A 24,800-nucleotide genomic window follows, 5' to 3' on the forward strand; every position below is an offset into this window, starting at 1 on the left:
TGGTTGGAATAACACCAAAAATAATGGTGGCTAAATACAAATCTGTCACTAGTGTTTAGTCACGCAGGCTAAACGGTGTTGTAGGAAGTTGCTACTTGGCAGAATTGTACAGCCACTCGTAGATCTTTTTGCTCATTAGCCCGATTCTTTGAGTTCTTCAGTTTCAATGTTGCTTTTGTTTGGAACTTGCACATTTATAAAACTGCACTAAAGTTTATGATATGGAACTGCACTGTCTGGGTTGGCAGATGGAGAGATGAGTGAGTCAAAACGGCGGGAACAAATAGTTGTAAACGTGTAATTTAAACATGTATTTAAACCACGTCATGTGTTGATTTGTCATTCAAATCAACACACAATGTCTACAAAATATTATTCACAATTTAGTTCTGGACCACGGTGGGTATGAGCGATGAAACTCTATTTGATGAAATGATCCACTACATATTTTACTGAGTGATGTTCCTCATCACTCCGACACCTGTTAAACTGCCCACATTTCAGATTTCGCTGAATTTAATGAACTTTCATCGGCACGCTAATAAAAAACTAGCACACATTGTAAAGCTACTGACATATTTCAAGCACTGATGGCTGGTTTTTAGCAAATAAATGATAAGAGCACTGGTCCTAGTTGTAAAAAACAAGCGAGGGGGAACTCACCGAGGACACACATTCATGCACACACACACACACACACTCCATCCTGCCAGGCCCATGTTCACAGCAGACACCAGTGTCACACATGCTGAGAAAAATGCCTGTAATATCAGATTTGGCGGGATGAGAGGAGGAGGAGGAGGAGGAAACAAGTCATTTACCCTTCGTCAGAACATTGCGAGCCTCCTAAATGGACTACATCTTCCCACTGGTGTAATAAGGTTTATGATTTCCCCCTCAGGTGGTGGGAAGTACGATAGCCTCCCGGAGTGAGAAACCCTAACCAGTGGCTGCTAAATTCACTTTGCTTGTCTCACCGTCATGTTCTTCACCTCTCTCCATCTCTCTCTCTCTCTCTCCGAAGGCTTTGACTCTCCGTGGTACTGGGTCAATTCCCACTAATTGGGGTCAATGCAGAATCGAATTGCGCTCAAATGGACTAATTTATATGTCTATTTCAGTTGACAGGCAGGGGAATAGGGTTTTTGCTGCGCTAATCCTTCCCGGGGTTTTGTGTACGCCTAATATAGTGTCAGGTTTAAGCCCTTTCATTTTCCACACTACTTTGGGATGTGGTCTCCTCGGTTACAAACTACGACAAAGAGAATTAGTGGTTTCTGACAGTCTCGCGGTTATTTCGTCTTCTTTTTTTTTTTTGCAGGCCCACGCGTACAGAACTCTCTCCTGTTCCGTTTGTGCTTTCCCCATTTCCTCCCTCCCTCGTTGCTCTTTTATAATCTTCCCTCTCCTCACGCTCACACACACACACTCGCAGGCCACTGTACTGTGCAGGGTGTGTTTGGTTGCGAGGCGGAGGCCATATGTTCTCTTTGTGGCTAAAGTTTCTCTTATCCTGCCTCCGCAGCAAAGGGAGAGGGGAGCCCGGGCCTTTTGTAGCCCGACTCCCTGGAAGGAAAGGGGGGGTGGGGAGTGATGAGGGGTACGGATGGGAGGCAGGAGAGGAGAGAGATAAATCCTTAACAGGGGGCCCTCCTATTGTCCCCATGATTAGGAAACAAAGCAAACCAATTATCGTCTGTGTGTGTGTCTGTTTGTTGGTGCTTCATCTCCCAGATGACATGTGAAACCGTACAGACTTCTACACACGTCCTATAGTTACTTTAACCAAAGTCACATTGGTGCACAAAGTTTCCCTCCGTGAACGGTGAAGTGTGAGCGCTCCATTTACGGCGCCGTCGAGGCTTTTAGGCTGATGGTCTCATTGAAAGCACGAGAGAGCTTCAAGAGACGCTTTATAAAAGAAAAACGTCTCTCGAGAAACTACATTAGGAGCAAGTGATCACAGGGTATAATGGTGAATAATGTTTTCATATTTCACATCTGCGCACACTAAATACTGCATGTGTAGTTGAGTGTGTCAGTGTCACGTTCTCCGCCTGCTTGGCCGCTAAATAACTCATGAGCCACAAAGAGAATTAGTTATGGACTTTGTTTTGTTACCTTTAATAGTTGTGTGATTGTGTTTGCTTTGTGGGGGAGTTTCTTAAAAGGTCCCTTTGTGTGCCGTTTTAACACATCCACAGAATTCTATTTATGTATTGCAAAGAAATAAGAATATTTTCCTCTTGTGGTTTCTAAAATTGTGTTTTATATTTTTGAGTAAGCAATGAAGATACAGCCCGTTATCCTAAGAATTATTTCCATATTGGACAATTAACAGGTTATCATAATGTTCATCAAGGTTCAGTACCAGAAATACTGTTTCCTGAATATGACCAAATTTAAGGATTTGGAGGCAAGAAATTGAGGTTTCCAGAAAAGAATAATTGGTTACGTTTAGGACAATATCGTGGTTTGGGTTCAAATTAGCAGCTTACGTTTCTTACATAACTTACGTGACTTTGCATTAGTTGAGTACGTAAATTCCCGAAACAAAGGTGCGGTAAAATAAGTCAACTTTTTTCCACAAAGGATATGAACAGAGGTCTCCTGGGTGAAAGTCCCGTTCTCACCCATATCTATGGGGCATTCAATCGACTGATAACATTTAAAGCCAAAGATAAAACCACTGCTCGCTAGCTGACAATGACACTATAGTGCAGTAAGTTGTAACAGTTGTAAGAGTGCCCCCCCTTTGATATTACTAACTTAATCCATTTTTTATTCTTAAAGATACTTCAGCCGCTTTAACTTCTCACAGTTTGGTAGCTGGTGAACGGCTGACGTGCTGCTGGTGTCTGGAGGCAGAGCCGGATGCAGAAGGGGTTTATGGGTAACGTGAAGGCGCAGGCTGTCACTCCTCTGAACTGCAGTTTGGATTTGTTTGCAATAATTACACACCAGTGACAGTAAATATAAAGACGTGGAAAACTGCTCTATGTACCACCTAATTATACAAAATAAATTTGCTCAGTGAAAGAACTGCGAGGTGTGTGATCTGTCAGTCCGTCAACCATCGCGGTAAACAGACTGGAAGTTAAAGAAATGAACGGGTCAACTCACGGTGGCACTTTATTAGCAGCAGAGCCAGATGTCCACCGCCCACCTGCACCCTCAGTCCGTCTGTGTGTGTATATGTGTGTGTGTGTGTGTGTGTGTGAGAATATGGGTGGGATCAATCTGAGCTCAAGGGTATTCGATGTCAAGAGTGTTAGCACTCATCTGTGTGTCTGGGGAATGTGTGAGAGTGTTAAAAGACAGCATCTTAAATTTCCACCGGGTTCACTCATATTGATTATGCCCGTTTATGTGCGTGTGTGGGCGTGTGTGTGTGCACAAGTTGTTAGCGGAGTAGTTTGAGTGGATGGATGCACCATCCATCTATATATCTCTCTCTCTGTGTGTCTGGGACGGGCAGAACATCTCGCATTAGGAGAAACAAAATACCCGACGTAGACGTAGAAGTATTTCTAACGTCCCGTCTGCTCATTGCATCCTCTGTTTGGGATCATTAGCAACATTTGTCAAAGTCCATCTCGTGTTTAGACGGTTGGCTGCCTATTTGAATATAATCAAAATGCCTTTAATGTCCCATCATCGTCATCATCATCATCATCATCATTGCTCTTTAATTTTTTTCTCCCTCGCTCAGTTTACTTTGCTTCATTGGAAGCACCTGCCAGCTATTCACTCAGCCACTTAAGATGGGGGAATTCAAGCAGAGAATGACTCATCGTTCTCTTATTAGCCAGCAGTGTGTGTGTGTGTGTGTGTGTGTGTGTGTGTGTGTGTGTGTGTGTGTGTGTGTGTGTGTGTGTGTGTGTGTGTGTAAAAGTGAGGAAGAGAACAAGAGCTTTGTGATTTATGTCGATGCTCTGCGTCTCCCACCCCTCAGATCTATGTGGGCCCTTGTCAACTCTCTCAACAGTTATGTGTGCACTTAAAATGTATATCCATGGCCGAGTGTGTGTGTCTGTGTACGGGGAGCGTGTGTGTGTGTGTGTCTGTGTACGGGGAGCGTGTGTGTGTGTGTGTGTGTGTGTGTCCGGCCGCTACAGCTGCACACCAATGGCTTCCAGATGTCCATCCGTCTTAAGGTAGCCCACGTTGACAGGTGAACTCTCTACTGTCTGCGAGGGACGGCCGCCATCATTCATTCTCCCTGCCCGCCTGGCAATTAACTGTGTCCACACACACACACACACACACACACACACACAAAAGTTAGACAAACAAGAGCCACATGCAAAAAGCGACACACCCATGAACCTATAAATGTAATAAACGAATGCGAGCGTGCTGATTTACACGCGGTTAAACGGACACTCGCGTACACCTGCCCCCTGAGATTCCCGCCTCGTCTCTCCCCAGGCGTCAACACGATGGAGTTTTACTTCATCACGTGTAGCGATAGGACAGCTTCTAACTCCTCCTTTTTCTCCCCCGCCTCCCCCCCTCCCCGGAGCCATAAACCCCCTTTATGTGAGAATAAGTGAACGCCAATGGAGACCGATTCATCAAACACATTTTAGTGGGCCTCTGCGGAGGGAACGAGCCTAAAAACCCCTCTTAAGAGTTATCAGTCTGGTTCTGAATATGGGACAGAACTCAGGGTGCTAAACGTGAGTTATGGCCTCGCTGCGCGGCATTGTTTGAAATTTCCCCCGGCCTCAGGAGTGAGTAAAAAAGAAATGGATGGGGCCCCGTTTTAAAGACACTAATTTTCTCTCTTTCTCTCTTTCTCTTTTTACGGCGCTCGCTCGCTCGTTGGATTTATTCCTCAACATTCTTTTTTTTTAAATCAGCAGGAAAGAGAAATCAAGCTCTCAATTGAAGCCGGCGACAGAAGGAGAAAGAGAAAAAGCGACAGAAAAGTGAATGAGAAAGACGGAGAGCTACAGCGGAGGAGCGTGTGTGGGATTGTTGCAGCGATGAAAGAATACATCAGCGGGAGAGCGAACGAGTCCGCTGGAGAGAAATAAGAGAAGGAGGGAACGAGAGAAAGAGAGAGAGAGAGAGAGAGATCGACATGGAGGAACATTAAGGAAATGAAAATAGGAGTGTGGTTGACAAGCTCTGTGTTAGCTATTCTCACAGAAACCACAATGAGAAGGCAGGCAACACACACACACACACACACACACACACACACACACACACACACACACAGGCCGACGCTCACGCTGGATTTGGAAAGAGCTGAACAGATTTGATGGGACGCAATTTGTTTCAAATACTCAAGTAGACGCACAGCTTTCTGTACATGTGTATGGCTATGAGTGTGTGTGTGTGTGTGTGTGTGTGTGTGTGTGTGTGGGTGTGTGTGTGTGTGTGTCGCACAGTGGCAGATGTCGCCAGGCCCCTCCAAACGATGGAGACGATAGCTAATCGCTCAATCAGGCAATCTAATCTGGCCAACCTCATTTTCAGTTTTGGTCTCTCACCCCCCCGACCCCCCCTAACCCCAAAAACTGCAAAAACATGGAGGGAGAGCAGGAGAGGAGGAAAGGACACACTTACTGGAAACTGTTGATTCAAAATGATGCTTATACTTAAATTTGGATTCATTTATTTTCTATCAGAAATGTCTGGGCACCACTACCAAAGATGCAGGTGCAGCATTTTAATAACAGACCTTTATAAAGAGTTTATGAGCTGTAACTAATGGCTTATTATATATAATGAGAGCAACTTGGGTTGCCAGGTTGTGAAAACTCCCGTTGACTGATTAAGCACTTAGCTTAAAGGGCTGCGGAGGCTCTGGACCTGAATGCATTCATTAACAACGTTTGGTTTAAAAAAAACTCATGTTTTAGTGAATCATCAACATTTCAGAACTTTCTGTAAGTTGGTGACCCCGAAGGTTCTTATTAATGGCTTTTGCCACTAAAGCATTAGTAAGTGATTCATTACGACTCACGAAGGTTTCCCCATTAGAAAGAATGAATGAGCAGCCTAAACATGACGTTCTGCTCACGTCGGGGCGTTTACATCATCATTCAGAGGTGTAAATGTCATTGTTGCAACAAAAGTGGAGAAAACATATTTTACTAATTGATTTGTCAGAGCATATATGATGTATATTGCACTTAGGAGTGATCTATTGGTTTTAAATATCAAAACCAAGGCAAAACAATCAACAACTGTGTGACTTTCTACAGTTGTCTGTTTGGTATAATCATCAGAACTAATAAAACCTATAAAAAATATAATATCGATTTATTATAATAGAAATAAACCACCAAAGAAATTCCATTCAACTCAATTGTATTCAGGCAGAATAAAACCAGGACTACCTGCATGCTTTCCACCAGTGTTCAGAGAGAACATGTGTTCCCAATGGGGTCCCATTTAACATCATGGTTGACTTGGAGCTTTACTGTGAAAACCAGGGCTGTGTTCATAAAGACATTTCCTTAAAGTAAGTAAAGAACAGGTTCCATGTAATATTCCTTTTGCTTAACTTGCTGCAGATACCAGATCACTTGACAGTATTTACCTCCGATGACCAATTTCTCCTCCGGCATCTCTCTATTTGTGTTCCTCTTGTGTGCACCCAGTATCTCCTCCTCCATCGTGATTGGTTGGCTGAGGAAAAAAAGCAGCTGAACTTTCTCCTTATTGCGCTTTTTTCGGTAAGTTTGAGCCAGTATTTCACTTCTGGAAGCGCTCCGCTGTGCCAAAAAACAAGCTGCCGGGTGCAGCGGCAGTCGCCTCCCTTTGCCTTGTGTGTCAAACACGCAGCAGCAGTCGGGAAAAAATACTAAAACTCTTTGAGTTTGTATGAGTGAAGAGCTGAGATGATTGTTTTACATTTAGAGGATGAGTTGTAGGAATAAACCTTTTATTTGAAGTTACTGTCAGGAACTTTTAACTGGTTCTGAAACAGTCTCACTTTAATACTGACGCCTCCATACGACCTACGTACGTAAATGAGACCATCAGCGAGAAGATTGTCTGCATTATATATAGTTATTCTCAATGCTTATCATTAGATTTCGGCAATGAAATCATGCAGGTTCACCAGAAGCTCCTTCGATACAGACTCCAGCGGGGCCTCCGGCAGCGATCATCCCACTGTGGACGGTCTGGTGCTCGGAAAAAAGTCTTTTTTCCGAGCACCACACAGAATTTGAACCTCACCCAACCCCCCAATACACACACACACACACACACACACACCTGCTCTGATAACGTGTGTGAGACCCTCCTTGAGTGCCAGGTCTCCTGGGTGTATCAGTGATGCGTAGAGGGGCTATTAATTACCCCATTCCTGTTTGGTGTGTGTGTGTGTGTGTGTGTGTGTGTGTGTGTGTGTGTGTGTGTGTGTGTGTGGTAAACTCCATATGGGTGGGGAGATCGTCCGTGACCCTTCACGTATCACCATATCACCCAGGAACCCTTCTGTTGTGACCTGCAGCAGTCACTCTCATGAACCGAGCTTACAGCTAAAGGGAACCGCCAAACACACAGAACCGGGCACACAAGGTCGTGATAAATGTTTTCTTTGGGTGCGCACAGCTCAATTTATCACACAGGAATGCACCCGGAAACAGGAATATACTGTATGTATCGGCTGAACACACATATTCATGCACAGATCTCCAACCACACACACACACACACACATACACACACACACGCAAACACACACACACGCAAACAAGTGCAGAGATAACAAGGCAAAGGGGAGACATTAGTCAGCGGTATGGAAGGCCCGTCATTTCATCAACACGTGTGTGTGTGTGTGTGTGTGTGTGTGTGTGTGTGTGTGGACCTGGTCACACAGAGTCGAGCGGAAGAGGAGAATAATGAAGAAGCAACAAGAGTTTGTTTATGTTTATTAGAGTATGTCGCATGCATGTTTCTTTTTCTTTTTAATGGGATTGTGTTTGAATATGTAAATATACAGTATGGAATTATGTGTGTGTGTGTGTGTGTGTGTGTGTGTGCAGGGACACCTGTCTGGGAATAACGGGGAGCAGAGCGGGGATGTGATCAGGAGACGAGTGTTTCCAAATGGCGTTCTGTCGGCGTGCTGGAGGGGCGGCATACAAATGACACGTGTTCGACTGTGGAGCACAAGGAGTCTGGGGGGAAATCATTGCAGGTGTGTGTGTGTGTGTGTGTGTGTGTGTGTGTGTGTGCGTGTGTGTGCCTGGCGCGCGCCTCCGAGAATGTGTGTTCACGGCTTCCCCCTGTGCCAATCGGCAGTCAAGACTGTGTTTGTGTATCAAACATTCATGCCAAATCTCTCTCTGCAGCCTATGCATCTGGTCCAATGCATTTCTCATTTCGACACCACATTCGCCTGCCAGGAAACAGCTTTTCTTTCACTCCGTGCTTCTGTACAGCACCAGCACGTACAGCACGTTACTGTGGTGTCGATTAGTATTCAGAATCATGAAGTTGATAAGTGGATATGATATGCATTCGTTCTTTTAAGCTTAGATTGTTGAAACTGGTGTTCAATAACCGGAATCTGCTGTTATGTTACTTTACATTAATTAGCTGCAGCAGATATAATCAAGGAGGACGATAGAAACTCTAGAACATTTCCATCTTCTGTCTTTAAACAGCTACACGTCGTGTTGAGATTGAAATCTCTTCTTTTCAAGAGAGACTTCAAGAAGGCAGCATCAAATATTGTTACAACAATAAGTACAGACAGCGTAGACACACTGAGACACACGTCACATGAGTTGATGCACAATATCTAGTTCAGATACAATGAAACAGACAAAAGCCAGTTAAGAAACATATCAAGGTGTGATTCTCAAAAAACTAAATATATAATGTAGAGCAACATTTAAGTCCCGCTGTATATTGTGTGATAATGTTTTTAATTCAAAAGCAAATATGAACAAAAACAACCGGCAACGTCTGTGATTTCTGTTAAAGGAGCAGAAAATCAAAAATCATAAAAGTGATGTTCATTTGTGAAGAATACAAAAAAGTGTAATTATTGTTTGTTTAGCACACAGCTTATTTTCCGCTATAATTCAAAAAGCCAAAGGAAGAATCCGAGGTTAATCCAGGTTAGTCTGCAACAACGCAGTCATTCCTGCAGCACTCTATAAAGGGCATCAAAGCGTTGCCTCACCACCAAAAGTCAAAACAAAAGATCGCTTATGACTTTTTAAAAAACCTTAAGCCAACCTTCAATTCTTCCTGTAGTTTATGTGTTCAGAATGAACACCGACTGGACCTTTAATCAGCTTCTGGCTCTGCTTTTAACTCGTTTCTGATTTAAGGATTTCACCAAAAGTTGGCCGAGAGAATCCACCGACCTGTGAAACCTTTAGAATCCATTAAAACTTTCAGGCCACGACGTTGACATTTTAGAGACACTACGTTCTTGCCCGACAGCCACAATTAGGAAAAATGACTTCCCATTTGCATTTATGATTCCCTCCATTAAGGACGAATAACTATTTGATATACGCTTTCACAGTTTATTGCCGAAGCGCGGCCAGTAATCACCTGCTTTCATGTTCTGTTTAATAGAAGCAATAAGAGGCCGATAACCTTTACACGGAGCCACCTTCCATCACCGGCATCTGCTGAGGGACGAGTCGGTGTTTGGGTTTGTGTGCCGACATGTCACATGAAGCAGATTTACTGTACGGATGTACCGGGCTCGGTAGATAAGGTTACTGTTAATGACGGCTATCGATTCACGCTTCATTTACTTACGCCTGACGTGGGATCAGTGCGAGGAGGGACATTTGATCGGCTGCTAAAATCACCGGAGACGCTTGTTGTGTTTGGCTTCGTGTCTCTGAAATGAGCTTATCAACCTCGTGTGTGTGCCTGATAGCTGATACACTTCTAACCAAGTCTCTTTGATTATATTTAGTGGATTCAAATGAAATGGTTAATCGGTTTTTAATGTGTTGCAAACTTGAGAGACAGTCTCCAGAGTTTGGAGACTGTTTTTCTGTACTAATGGGAGAGGGCCGAACCTATCCATTCAATACAATGAACCGCAATCAAGTGAAGCAAATGTTGAGATAATCTTCCGTAGTCAGCCTCATAGCTGCTGTTACAATACCACTTCCTTCTAGGAAACAGTGTCTGGTCCTTTAGACCATGGGCTCTTTAACAGCTCTAAAACGGACTCGGACCTTGAGTTGGTAAAGTTGAGAAACCAGCAAGACTACGCTAGATTATAAAAATGATCCAACCGAAAAGCCTCGTCCAGTGATGCCAACTTGTTTCTAATGAAAGTATCTAGCAGCATTAGCTCTAGACGTCACTAAATCAAGCAAGAAAGATGCAAAGTTGGAAACACTGACAGCCCGTCCCTTCAGAGCCACGGCCTCAAAATGATCATTATCGTCATTGTTGGGACTCACAGCTATAGTCAGCAGCTGGTGGAAGACTCCGGTGATGTCCTGTGACAGCCACAGATGCTCAATTTCTTTCTTTTTTTTTTACTGTTGTTGGGCTGAATTTCAACATTTAAAACAACAAAAAACGTTCATGAGAATTGCTTATGAACATGATGTTTAATTAACTGATGACAAGTTTCAGGAGTTCACTACAAAAAAATGGATGTTCAAATGCTTTAAATTCACGGTTGGTCTTAGTCTTGACTGTGAGTTGAGCTTCATAACAGTTTGTCCACGAGTACGATCTTAAAGGTAGTCTAGCTGGTGTGAAGCATTTCATTCTAATGCAACATTTTGGTTTATTAACAATGCTTTATGGTAGTTTTTCTCTCTATATATATTTTCACCATCAGCAAATGTGCAAGCTCAGTTTAGTTTTCATTTAAATTGTCAACGTATTGTGCTTCAGAAAGGTCAAAGATAAGCAGAAAAGGGGGAAAAAGTGTGTTTGTGGGAGGAAGTAAAGCGTGTGTTAACAAAACACAACGTTAAATATCTCTCTGAATGGAGACTTGTTCAACTTGGTATATTACATGTTGCCCGATGTAGTCACGTCCCCTCGAGTCATATCAAATTCAAAATGCACCTCGGCAGATATTTCTTTACATATATCTTTCTATTATCGTTGAGGAAAGCTAAGAATAACACTTACGTCTCAGCTTTTTTCCCCCTAAGTGTTAAATCAACACGACCTAACTTTTGGCACTACTGTATACATCCAGAGCCCTGCTCTGCACGTTTGTTAAGGGAAGTCGGGGTGACAAGGGCGTGAGTGTGTGTGTGTGTGTGTGTGTGTGTCATGAATATGTGTCAGCAGGGCAGGAAATACCACACTTCACTGGCAATGAGTGTTGCTGATGGCTTGTTTGTCTGTTGTGTGTGTGTGAGTGTGTGTGTGTGCATTTAAAGTGTATGTGAATATTAGTTTGTCAGTGTTCCTTCACTATGTGTGTGTGTGTGAGAGAACCCGTGTGTCTGTGTTTGTGTGTGTTCCCTCAGACAGCTGGCTGATCTCGTCACACTCGCTGTTCTCTGGTAAATACGAGTTTGAAGTTGATTGATTGTGGCGGCCTATTTCTCATGAATCAGGGTTTGTTTGTGTGCGGTACACAAGGCGACAAGCAGCACGAACGCTCCCATATCCTCAGCCACATATGGTGAAACCCCATGACGCATTACAACCGTTCACATCCCATTAAAATCGCTGTTGGGCAATAATACTTAAATTAAAATCACTCCTTTTCTGACAAGTTGCTCGCAAAAGCCCTGTGTTTTTTTCATTTCCTGTAACTTAATGGAAGGAAATAACCAAAAACATTTTCTTGTGAACAAATACATCTATTTTGGTTTCTCCGTCATTGATTGAGTTCATAAAAGCTTTTCCATTTGCTGCTCTTAAGGCCCTGCTGGTGTTGTGTTTGATGTTAATGCTCGGTGTCACATGTTCTTCCATGTGAGCACAAAGAGCAGAAGACGTCGACTTTCTCTCTTCCGGTTTTTGATCAGTGTCAGTAGCCAAACAAGTTACAAAAGAACAAAACACATAAATGATACACCACAATAAACGTATTTTCACACCTTAATAAGTGTCTATGCTCAACCCAAACCCTGTTATTACCTGTCAAATGATAGAAATACACTGCATTCACTGTTGGCTGCTGTAGACCAGCTACTACCTGCTTATTTCTGCTGGCTGGGTACAAGAAGACGAGCTAACCAGCTAATTCTCTACAGGCTGATCAATATAACTGCGATAGCAAACTAATCTCGTAAACCTGTCGGCTATCGGTCTGACGACACTTTAGGCCTCTGGGTGCAACGAGCGACATATTTCAGATATATATCCGATCCGGATGTCAGTTACGCAGCTTAATACTTCCTCTTCTAAGCGCGAGTCATTGTTTACAGTCCAATTAGCAACGTGAGACATAGGAATGAAGCTGGAGTCGTGAGACGACGTCTGGGAACGGATTGTTTCACAAGTAGCCGGTTTACAAGCAAATTCTAAGCTAACGAGAACTTAGCGATAGTCGATGGGTTCCGAGATTGCCTTTCAGCCAATGGCGCCTCTTTTGCTCTCCACCTGGACTGTTTACCTGCACGCAACCACAGCTCAAACACGAGCGATCAATACTCGGGACTACAAACAATGCTAATGCTAGTTGCTAACACTGTTTGCAAAGGTTTCCAGGCACAAACACATACAGCCAATACAAGTACGCTCTAATTCACAGTGTAAGCTTTTTTCAAAGCAGCCCTTTTTCAACTTGTCAGTGAAGGAAAAGCACAGGTGTTACTAATAACACTAACGATGCCTCTGTGCTATTCGAGCGTACCGGTGAGAGCGACAGAGGGTCCAGCACGATGACAGGAAGCTGATATCAAAGAAGCTAAATGGGATTCAGCCATGATTAATTTCACCGTTGACACCCGTGCTTTTTCCTTTTTGAACAGACAAAAGGGTCTTTCGGTTAAAAAGGCCTCGACGGAAATAAACGCTCGACTTTGTTTTGTCACCGTTATGATCTCTTTCCTGTGCAGAACATGTTTTTGTTTTACTGCGAGTTGGTCACAGTAGCATTCCTTGCTTCGAGTCTCCCTCACTCTCCATCTATGTTTAGAAAACATTTTTTTCTGCCAGCATCAGACGCCTCCATCAATCTCTCTTGCCTCCTTTCATCTCCTTCCCCCCCTCCTCTGTGTTTGTCCTCCCATCTCACCGACAGCATCACTCCATAACTTCCTGGCTGAGCCTTGACCTCGGGTCCGTTTTTGTTGCTGACAGAAGCCAGGCCTCGCTGTCACCTCGGCGGGTACCCGAGCAGACTCCACGAGCGAGATGTAGATGTAGCATTTCCTGTAATTCTCCAGCAAACAGAGGACCAGTAAAGGAAAAACTACCTAAACTGAGCAACGTGAGAAACAAAGCCTCACATCCTGTTACTCACACTAGTCATCGTTTAATCTTGTGAAATCCTCTCTTAGATCATTTTACACTGTTGGATCTATTCCACAAAAAGCCTTCTCTCGCTGTTCTAAACCCCCCCAGAGAGAATAATACCAACACGAGCAAAAGAGCAAGTTATTCTTGTCCCATTTACTTTAAATGCAACATGTCTTGTGGTGTTGAAATGTGTAATACAGTCCTTTCAACAGTTCCTTTCTCCCTCTGAGATTGTGGAACCTTAGTTCAAAATGGCGTCTCCACGAGGAGGCCCGTACTTCTTTCTTTACTCGTGAGAAACGAACACCACAAGCGGCCTTTGAGCTGCATTGCTCTTAACCTCTGCTCGCCTATGTGCGTGTGTGCACCTGTGTCTGTCCTCGGCTAATCTTGCAATCTTGCATGTCTTTTACAACGACTCTGAGCTGCTGTATACATCTCCTCTTGTTTTTGAGTTTGAATAAAGTTTGTTTTACACCTTACAGCTCATTGGGGTCTAGACGGGGAGTTAGCCAATCTTCTGAGCTGTGTTCATTCAATCACACAATACAACAGTAGTGCAGACACACCTTGCAGAGACCTGCAGTGGGTGCACCTATCTATAGTTTCCATTGTTTGTAATTGACAACATTTACATAAAAACAAACGCGGAGATGCAAAAGTGCGCCGCCTGTATAAAGCTTTCCTCTCTTTCCTAAAGAGAGTGGCCCCTGCTGAGGTCATAACGCCGCTTTCACAAATTAGTGGAGCTTAATTAGAAACCTCAGGCCATTATCCGAGTCCGCCGACTAACTTTATGCATTCTATTTAGAAGGTCGGGTCGGGTTAAGGGTAATGGTGCGAGTGAGAGGAACTCCTCTGCGTTCTGTCTGCCTCCATCAGGTGAGTAATGACTCGTCTGCTTCGCTCGTGGTGGTTCTCTTCCTCACAGCCTCTGTTGTTAACCTGGATGTGATGTAACGCTACGGGTTGTATGTGATGTTTCCCTGTGTAAGAAGCAGTTTACATAATAACTGTCATGAACCAACCCCGCCCCCTATAAATTATGTTTATAGACTTTACTTTTGGAGCGGATTTAATTACTGAGTGCATTATGTTCACTGGCAAAGTTTCATCCAGTTGGACCAGAGACAGAGTTCTCATCCAGCACCCCTCGTGTAGTTGCAACACTTTGATTATAGAGCAACTTAACAGCAGCTGAAAATGGTTTTGCAGATTTCAGTGGTTTAACTTGTCTCCTACAAAATTACATTCCCATATTGACATTGACATGTATTCTTCCCTGCATTACGGTCATACTTTTAAACACGTAATTAACCTTGTAAATTGAAACAAAACAAAAATGCAACAAAACTACTTATTTAGGTTTAGTAAAAATATTTAGCTTTGGCTTAAAATAAGTAAATGTTTGTTACAATATTTAAGTTTCAGACGTAAACTAAACTAAAGTCAATGTTGACTTTTGATTCCGGGACACAAACAGCGGTCTCCTGGGGAAAGTCTATATAAATAATATATAAATATCAAGACAGTTTTTGGTTGTTTATGAACGTACTACATTCCTACATCACCCCGTAGTGATATATACGATGTATACATGTGCTTCAGGGTGTGGTCAGACAGACTTTCAGCCAGAGAATCTCAGTCTGATGCCAAGTTACTCTTTAACTTTATCGAAAAGCGTGTGGCTTTGGTTAAATAATAAAAAAGTAATATTTCACCAAGATGACGATTTTACCGCAACCTAAACCAAGTGCTTTGAGTTTTAGGACAGAAGAAACCACACCAATAATTAAAATGCCTTAATGCAGTTATTCAATGCAGCTGCGAGCTCTGCCTCTGATTGGCTCACCCTGATACATATTTCCTAATTCCCTGATTAACTGGGTCTTTGATGTTCATATTACCGTGAAATATATAATGTTTCACAGCCATCTTTGCGTCCGCCATACATTCTGTACATAACAAGGAGAAAATGGCGAGAACAGAAAGGTTCATATCCTCATACAGTCAAACAAACTCTGCTGCAATCCGTATTTAATATTTCTGTTGTTTCACTTGTTCCAGCTAAACAAATAAAATCTCGACTAACAAGCATGCGTCTTTCCCCCTGATGCAGAAACAGATCCCAGCGCTGCCACAAAGTCATCTTGTAAAATTCTAATAGATTATAAATGTCCTCTGTGCACATTTGCCAACCCTCCTGCTTTCTCCCTTATGTTAACATGTCCCCCTGCAGCCCGGTGTCATTTCTCTCGTTAACACAAGAACGAATCTCTGAGGTAGTTAATCTTTGCGCCAGCTGTTTGGACAGAACCTCTTCTGCATGCTTCTTTGTGCCTTCCTTCAGGACGCCAGACCACACTAATGAAAGAAAGTGGAGGAAATGTCAAGTTAAGTCCAGACAATAACTGCTGCAGGAAGCTTAGTATGTGTGTATTAGTGCGCACATGTAAAGGCACAGAACGGAAGTCAAAGACTGACAACCACTAAGCTGACATGCTCACTCCGTAAAGCCAAAATAATACAATTAGTCACAAAAGTGTGTTCAATTGTTAATGATTGGGTTCGGAAATATGCCATCTACCCAAATCAAGCTTTCTTGATTGCTCAAGGGAAGGACAATCAGACCCAGACAATGCGCCCCCCCCCCTCAAGTCACCAGCAGTGGCTTGTGTCCTGAAGCTCTCCGTCATATTCCAGTAAAGAGCAGACTGGCAGAGGGAAACCAAGAGCGCTCACTTTCCAAGTACAGTCGGATAATAATCTGACTTGGCAGCCGGGTGGCATGAGAAATATGCCAACGATCTGGAGTCAAGTGTTCCGAGTTTTGGAGAGACGCGAAGTGACTCCTCGGTGCACCCGGCTTTCTCCGTGCTCTCATTTCTTTTCACGCTCCCTTCCCCTCTCTCGCCCCGAACTTGACACGTGTGTGCACCCATAGGCGAGTTCATGCCCGGTGACACATGCAAATGGAAGGTTTGCACTGCCGGATTTCAAGATAGGAAGCGTCTGAGAAAAGGGCTGCGAGATTGATCTGCTGCCATGTATCCATGAGCGAGACCGGGAACTGCCAAGGGCTCCAATTTGGAGAGACATAAAGTATAAACTCCTCCATACAAGACTCCCAACTACTTCTTCTTCTTCCGTCTCTTGCTCGCTCCATCGCCATCTGCTTCACTAAACAGACATCCTTTCCCACACACTAAGAAAACCAGCCTTTTAGAGACTAAAAGAGCGACTGTGTGTTGTTATTTCTGTCCTTGTGAGAACTTTTATGACCAGAGACTTTATATTAGAAGTGGACGAAGTCACCTTGAAGTCACCCATAGGTTTGAGGACTGCCGTTTTGAAGCCTTGAGTACGGCATTTTGGCCATCGCCATCTTGTTTTTGCTACCACAAAATGTAAAAATTAACTTTGTTGAACTAAAAAGCATACTGTAAAAGGGTTAAAGTTGTAAGACGAAAACATGGACAACGCCGTGATGACGGCCTGTCAATCACAGTAGCCCCGCCCTAAAGCATCCCCTGCTTTATGGTCTGTTTGACTCTAAATGGACCATCATTTACTAAATGAACATCATGCTGTCGAAGAAGACTTGAAACTAGAGATTGAGACCATAAACTCATGTTTACAATGTTTACTGAGGTAATAAATCAAGAGAGAAGTAGAGTCATTTTCTCATAGACTTCTATACAAACAGAGGAGTTGCCCCCTGGTGGACACTAGAGAGAATGCACGTTTAAGGTACTTCAGCATTGGCTTAATTGTTCAGACCCGAAGGTTGCCGCCTGTTTGACTCATTTCATCTTATTTAACTTTACACGGTCCTCATAAGTGTAGCAGTTCACTGTAAAGACACGTGTATGTGTGCGTTTGTGTGTACACCACCTCTTATAGGAGCATAGGTTGACATTCATTGCGGTAAAAGCTGCTTATGCCCTTTAAATAGAGTGTTTTATGTTTCACTGTGGCAGGGTCACAGCTCACAGAATTATAGGCTGTAGCTACATGTGTGTGTGTGTGTGTGTGTGTGTGTGTGTGTGTGTGTGTGTGTGTGTGTGTGTGTGTGTGTGTGTGTGTGGAGAGAAGGAAACAGGGTTGTGGATGGCATTAATATTTGCCCAATTGACGATGCTGTTCACGATGATGGATCGTAGAGGCGGACTGAGGGGAAAGTCTGGCAGCGAGCGTTGACCGAGAGAGAGAAAAAAAAATAAGAGATGAGGAGCGAGAGAGAGTCTCGCATAATTGGATTCAGGAGCGTCTCCTGTCTGCACCTCACTGTCTGTTCGTCCATCTGTCGGTGCTGCGTCCAATCAGCCGCGTCCTCGGGCTCGGCCGCGCGTCCAATCAAAGGGGCCAGTCATGCCCCGTCTGGACATGCAGTCGTTACCCTGGATGTAAAAAGAGAAGAGAGACCGGAGAGCCAGGCTGTAATCATATAGGTGTTTAGGGGGTTGGCTTGCAGTCTCTCACACACACACACACACACACACACACACACACACACACACGCTCAAAACTGAAGAGTGAGCAAAGCCTGGACGAACAGCCTGTGATTGCCCATCCGTAAATGGTGCCGTGGTGCAGTCTTAACATTTCCGTCTGAGCTCTTTCTTCTCTGGTTTCCTCTCTCTACAGCCCATTTGGGGTTTTATGGCAAAATGACCCCGTGTTATTGGGGACGCTGCTTCACAGAGTCGTAACGCAGGCAGAACAAAATCTGTTTCATCTTCATCGTCTGTCTCGAAGTTTTCAGAAGTATTGATTAAGCCGTACAGTAAAGACTTTATCCTCTTGTCGTGTTGTTTTTAAAGCTCTGTGAAGAAGATTCTCTTTCGCTCCGGGCCAGACTGAAATTGTTAAACATTTATGTGTCTGCAATTAATGGCAAGTTGTATTTCAAAGTAGCTACAACAGCACAACATTTGTAAAAGGTTAAATAAGCTTTAGTCAGGACCGCTCTCATCAGCGTTGAAGATGCAGCAGCAACACATCTGTGATAAAGCGTCTGTGCAGCCACGGCCTCCTAAAAACAACGACCTCATCCAACCAAACTGCATTAAGTTTCCAGGGAAACTTATTTCCTCCTGGATTATGTTTAGTTTTTGACCGATCACAAAAAACGTTTCTCGTCAATCACGTAGGGAGGTCGGAGTGGGGTCACACAAACACAGGACTTTCACCCTGGAGGCCGCTGTTAGTGTCCCGTGTGAAACCACAAGTCAATATAATGTAACAAACATGCTTATTTAACTAAACCCAACTAAGTAGATGTGTTGCCTAAATCTAAGCATTTAGCTTTGCAGTTTTGTTTTGTTACAATTCATAACGTCAATCACGTGTTTGAAACTCAGAACTGTAACTGAGAACAGAGTATGTATTGTACGGGAATGTAATTTATAGGAGGCAGGGTTGCACTGTTCGTTATCTCGCAAACGGACAAAGTTAGCGTCTAGCTGCGTAAACACAGTAGTGGAGAATTTAGCAGCTAAAGAGCGAAAGATATTCTCCTCAAGAGTTGGTGGAGAGGAAAACAGAGCTAAAAGGAGAGCGAACACAGAAAGAAACCTTGAAATAAATGCTAACGTTCCTCTGTGGCAGCTGGATACGCAAGTTTACATTTAAAGTTCAGCAATAAAACAAGAGTTTCTATTGTTTGTTTATTCATCCCAGCCTGCAGGGAACCACTTGTCTCACTTCCCCCGCCTCTTCTGCCCTGATTTAAAACTCTTGTTGTTCCAACTTTGAAATTAAATACAGCGACAGAGTGAGTCAGAGTTAAAAAAAACAAACAAAACAAAAACCACAGCGGAGGAAGCATGAAGACAGCGCACATGAGAAGAGGAGGGAAGAGGTGTGTGTGTGTAATAGATTAATAATGTGTCTGGTGGCCCTCAGGCGGAGAGAGGGAATGAAGAGAAAGAGACAAAACACAGACAGATAAAGAGGCAGCAAGAGAAGTGATGAGAGGAAAAAGAGGAGCGAGAATCACAAGCGAGGAGGGAGGAGGGGGGAGAGAAAAGCGTTTCCATCATTTCCCTCTCGTTCACGCTCCAGCGCGGGCCTCCGACAGGGTGACGCGGCGGCGGCGGCGGTGAAAAACACACCCGCTCCCACAATCAACGGCAAAGGGAAACAGCCCTGCGCCAATTTGTTACCTGACTCGCCGCGGCAACTCGTAGCCCTGCTTTACTGCACGCTGCAAACTGCCCTTTAACAAGCCCGCAGGGTGATGAAGTGAGAAGTGTGTGTGTGTGTGTGTGTGTGCGCTGCGCTGGCGTACAGTGTGTGTGTGTGTGTGTGTGTTCGGTCCATGTGTGGTGCGACTGAGTGTGAGCGCATGTGCATCTGGTTTTGCTTGCTTTTTTTTAATCAGACACAAGTGGAATACACAGTGTATCTGGGAGTTGGTCATGTGCATAAATGTGTGTGTGTGTGTGTGTGTGTGTGTGTGTGTCTTGTTTCCCTCTAATTGCCCGGGTTTCTCTCAAGGGGATCTGATAGTTGAACCTGTTCGCCATTTAATGTCGCTGATCCTTTTACACTTCCTGGAGCTGCTACAATAACCCACTGAACGCTCACACATGAGTACACACACTTTAGATCCCACTCACTCCTGATGAGGAAGAAGAAAAAAAAATGAAAATGGTACAGCGGGTCTGAGATCTTTATCTGCACTTCAAATGAAGAAGCTTAAACTTGTAGGAGGGCGATTTGCGGGCGATGAGCAGATAAGCGAGAGGTGGAACTGAGAGGAAGAGGAGGAGGAACAGAGGGAGGAGGGCAAACTCTCCAATCATCCACATTACTCACGAGTGAAATATGCGTCGGCCGGCGCGAGAGAGTTAGTGGAGCTAACGAGGCGAATCACTGACCACTGCCAACGCGCCGCCTTTTAGTGCAGATGAAATTGAATTACTCTCTTTTCTTTGCCTCTTTGCTCTCTTTTTGATTCTTTCTTCTGTCTTTAATGGCGCTCGTATAGCGAGAGGATAAACTTCCACGTCGTATCTTTGTATTTCGAGCCCTCTCCCTCCCAAAGGCTGTAAACCTGAGATGAAGGTTTCTTCTTTCTCCCGCTCACTCTCGTGTTGCTGCTGGCAGCTCTGATTTGAGTTGCGGTTGCCAAGACGTAAGAAAGTGTTTTGATGTCTTTTGAGGACAGCTACAGTAGTGGAAGTTGTATTAAAAGGGGAGGAGGGGGGCAAAGAAAAACCTCTTTGACTTAAAAAAAATGCTTTTTTGATGAAGATCGATACCACTCTCCGGTCTGTACAGTGAGCTACAGCCAGCAGCTGGCAAGCTCAGCACGAAGGCTGAAACCGGCACCTCGTCACTTCCCCAAAATGTCGAACTTCTTCTCGAAGTCAAAATGAATCTGTCGCTGTTTATTGGCAAAGCTGCCAACGACAGCTTTCTCATGACGGCAGTGACATGTTGGCTCTAGTTTCAGAGCCAGACACACACATTCACACATATACCCACACCCCTGCAGACATGTACAATATAATTACACATGTGCTCCATTGTTCCCGGCCAGATGCTGAAAAACCACATCGCAACCCCTTTGGCTTCACCGGCTGCATCAAGCAAATACATTTTCCCCGTAGATTGAGCTGCAATCAGCGCAAACGAAAACAAACAAGCTCGAGTATTAGGATTGTCTGCATTTGCCCCCAGTTTTCTCTGGACTCCTATAACATGTTATATATGTCCTCCGGTCACTTCCTGTTGGCTCTATTTGAACCGACGGCTGACAGAGAATATGCTTCGGACCAGCAGTCTCTGAACAGGCCAGGTGAGGGGTCAGCTCCAATAACAGCAGCTTTTTTTTGGGCTTCGTGGCTTCAGCCGGCCACCATTTTACCCAAGTTAACGATTTCTCTTTTCAAAATGTCCGCCTCGAAATTCTCTCAACGTTTTTTTGGCCCGCAACTTCCCCCGAGAACCCGATGCTTGGCGACTGGACATCTGTTCATCGATGCTGCAGATGCGCGTGAACGCGCCAACGTTTCCCCGCTCGTGTAATGTGTTTGGGCTCGGAGGAGACTCCTGCTCGGTATCGGGCTCCTCTCCGAGCGGACTTGATTGACATGGGGGCCGAGCGAGTTGGCCCCCGGCGCGCGGGTCCTGGAGCCCTGCTTTCCGCTGGCGTGCTCGCGGCTCCGAGTGTCTGGTAAGTAGTGATTACTGGACTTGGCCCGAGTAGCAGCCGTAGTGGAGTGAAATGTGTCAATGTGGCCCTGGAGAACCCACACTTAATGACATCAGGAAACACCGCCCAGGTTCACCCACAGCGCAGCGTCTGGAGCATGTGTGTGTGTGTGTGTGTGTGTGTGTGTGTGTAGCAGAGAGGCCAAAAATAGGGTACAAGGAAGCAACCATGTGTGTGTGCAGTCAGATGGTTAGACGGACTGCAAACAAGCCAAACACTTTTTTTTACAGAATGACATGATGTTATATATGCACTAATGAAATTACAAAATTTGAAAGCAAGTGTACTCAAAGAAGTTGTAATAATTCCTCGTTGCACAGGAAATCTGTGTGTGCGCACATCTACGGTAAATAAGGTAGATCAGAGTCTAAAACGTTCTAAATCAGAGAAGATGCAGAAATGAAAGGTACCCTGTGAAGATTTGTTGTAAACAAGTCATAGATGTGTGTCAGAAGTGTTCGTAGTCATCGTGACGTCACCCATTGGTTTGTTTTGAAGCCTTAGGTTTGGCACACTCTGCTTTATGGTCTGTTTGACTCTAAAGGGACCATCATTTACTAAATGAACATCATGCTGTATTGAAGAAGACTTGAAACTAGAGATTGAGACCATAAACTCATGTTCACAATGTTTACTGAGGTAATAAATCAAGAGAGAAGTAGAGTCATTTTCTCATAGACTTCTATGCAACCAGAGGAGTCGCCCCCTGGTGGACATTAGAGAGAATGCAGGTTGAAGACATTTCCGCATCGGCTTCACTCCTCACGCCGCCTGCTTGTTGCACAGGAAAACGATCAAAGTCAACAGCTTTCAAAATAAGTGAAGTCGCAGGTGCGCTGTGGAGTTTTCTTGTACACAAACACAGTCATGACTGCGTTCAGTGTTTCCCACCCATATGTATTATGTGCGTCTTTGAGGCTTGAAATGCATTTGCTTTGATTTGTCTGCATAGTCGCTTAGCCTGCTGTCTTCTTCTTCCTTGCCTTTGCGGACACATTGCTCTGCCTCTTTGAATGTTGCCGCTCCTAACTTACAATCAGTGGAACAGCGACATACAAAAAAGAACATGAACAATAATTGCATCACCTGTGTGCCGCCATGCTTTCTCTCCAGTAACCGTCTCTCTCGTAATCAGCGGTAAACATTTAACTTTGAAGCTTCGAGTGTTTGCTTGTGTTTAAATCTGACCTCGATCTTATTGTGTGAAATGTACATAGAACCTAAATCAGTGTATGTGTATGGGAGTGTAGTGTGACTACACTTATACACAAAAGGTATTTGGAAAAACAAGGTGCCGTGCAGCTGGCGTGAAGTGTGTAGCTCAGTGAATGTAAACCACAGCGTTGGTGTGTGTTACACACTGAAACCAGTGTGTGTCTGAGATGTGGGTATTAGTGACTCTGCGTGTCTGTCATTCCCTCCTCACCACTTTGTTCCTCAAACCCTGTCTGGCTTTTTAATGAACGGAAAGAAACACTTAAAAAGCAATATGAGCAAGCAATTACCATTAACGAAATATAATCCTAATGGCTTTTGGCTTCATTAAACTTCGCAGACAAGTATTTTATGGTGCTAATTTCTGACAGGTTTTTTTCTTTTTCTTACGTCGTTGCTCATTTTTCCACCCTTGCTGATTGTTGTTTTTTCTCTTTCATGTTAGCCCGCGTCTCCTTCTCCACAGTTGTTCTGACGGCCCGGAGCCAGAGAAGGGCCTTGGGTAAGCATTATCTGTATTGCTGTAAAGCAGATGCACCGCCAGCAAAAAAACCCAAGAGCCGATCGAGGGGAGAGAATGAATGAGGGGGGACAGAGCGTCCTCCCTCCCTCCCCTCTATATCCTCCACCTGTCTCCCAGCGTCTATCGGAGCCTGAGGGAGTGTCGGGGGCAGAGGAGGAGGAGGAGGAGGACGAGGAGGAGGTGGAGGATTTTCTTTTCTTTTTCGGCGGAAAAGGAAAAGGGGGATCGATATCTCCAGTAATCGTCTTCTCCACGTTGACATTTCTCTGCCGCTCCTCGGAGGCCGTTTTAAGCGTTGGATGAATAAAGCTGTCACGGCCCATTCCACCCCTCGTCCTCTAAAAACCTCCGCATCCCCTGGAAGCCAGCCCTCGCCCCCCTCACCCCCCCACCCACCCCCCTCCATCATCCAGCCCGCACCATTGGCTCGGGCGGCCTCAGACGGTGACGAATGGTGCTCTGCCATTGGCCGAGACCGACGTGAGGGCTGATGGATTGCCCCCTGTTGATTGGCCCCGGCTAATTAGAGACCTTCGGAGACGGGCTGATGGATGTGTTAGCGCCGCCCTGCTCCCTCCCTTCCGCCCTTGGGTTTTTTTTTCGAGCTGCTCCGAGTGATTTGTCTCAGGATGTTTCCTGCTTGTGTTAGCCACTAATTAAAAGTAGCTAATCAAATGATCAACATTGGCATGTCTGGGGGGTAAATTGTACCACAGTATCTGTGCTCTTCAGGCTCTTCCAAGCAACCAAACAACATCAAACATGAATTGGATTAAATCTGATTGAGTGTTTTGCGGTGACCGCTGTCTGCCCCGTCTATGGTCTCTGAGGTTCTATCTGTTTGACACACAACCAATCATATGACAGCGTTGTCCGATCTGTAACCTATAATTATTTGTGCACGAGGAATCATAAGACTTAATCTGATATCCGAGTGGTTTTGAGACATTGGGGTTCAAAGCATTCACTTCCCAAATTGCAAGAAATATTGGTTAAAATAACAGATGGCATCTATATCAGAATCTGCAGATTTATATTTGATCAAGTTTGTTTCTGTTTTTACCATGTAAATTGTCTTTGAGTACCTTTTAAAGCGCTGTACAGATAAAATGTATTATTGTTAAAGATCAAAGAGCTGTAATTTTCATCATGTGCCTGCTGCAGTTATAAGCGTATCACATCACTTCAACCAGACACCTTCAAATCAAATACATCTCACATTCAAGTATCATCATTATGGCTGTCACTGCTGTCATCTCTACTGATAATGACAACACTTCTTGTTAACAAACATTAACACGAGCTGTGTAATGAACCCCAACAAGCTAGCACTTGTTGCCTTTCACCAAGTTCACACAAGAAATGAACAATTATGACTCGGCTTAGTTTGAGTTTCTGATATTGTCTTCAATAAAATCATCAATTTCATCATTTGATGAT

Source organism: Pholis gunnellus, assembly GCF_910591455.1.
Source record: "Pholis gunnellus genome assembly, chromosome: 9".
NCBI lineage: Eukaryota > Metazoa > Chordata > Actinopteri > Perciformes > Pholidae > Pholis > Pholis gunnellus.